This window comes from Trypanosoma equiperdum (genome assembly GCF_001457755.1).
Source record: "Trypanosoma equiperdum strain OVI genome assembly, contig: ctg_1007, whole genome shotgun sequence".
Lineage (NCBI taxonomy): Eukaryota > Euglenozoa > Kinetoplastea > Trypanosomatida > Trypanosomatidae > Trypanosoma > Trypanosoma equiperdum.
Window position 1 is genome coordinate 28,497 of NW_027122958.1, and position 463 is coordinate 28,959.

Below are 463 nucleotides of genomic sequence, written 5' to 3' on the forward strand. Positions count from 1 at the left end.
ATTAGGACCATGCGGCATTTTTAATACTTAATTTCCTAATATTTTCACATTTTCCAAAAAACTTTTAGTGAAAAACTTTAGCAACATTAGAATTTTTTCAAAATGGCAAATTTGCATAAAATGGAAAAAATTGTCAAAACATTTTAAAAAATTAATTATAGAAGCAAGAATGCAAATAAAAGAGGGACTTTAATCACAGCTGAAATGATAACAGTTCCCTTTTTGACTTTGCACTCATTTTTTGTTCCAAGTACATTTCTCTTTGTCACATTTGTCTGCTTCAGTGGCTTTGCACCCAGCTGTGGTTGTTTTATTACCTCGTCTTTCTTTTCTTCAGTTTTGTCTTCTGAGTCTGATTTCTTTGAGAAGTTTTCTTTTGTTGGCGAGGTAGTGTTGGGTCCTTTCCATTGATTTCGGACGTATTGTTGACATAGAAAATAAGAGAGTACAATCTCTGCGTCTG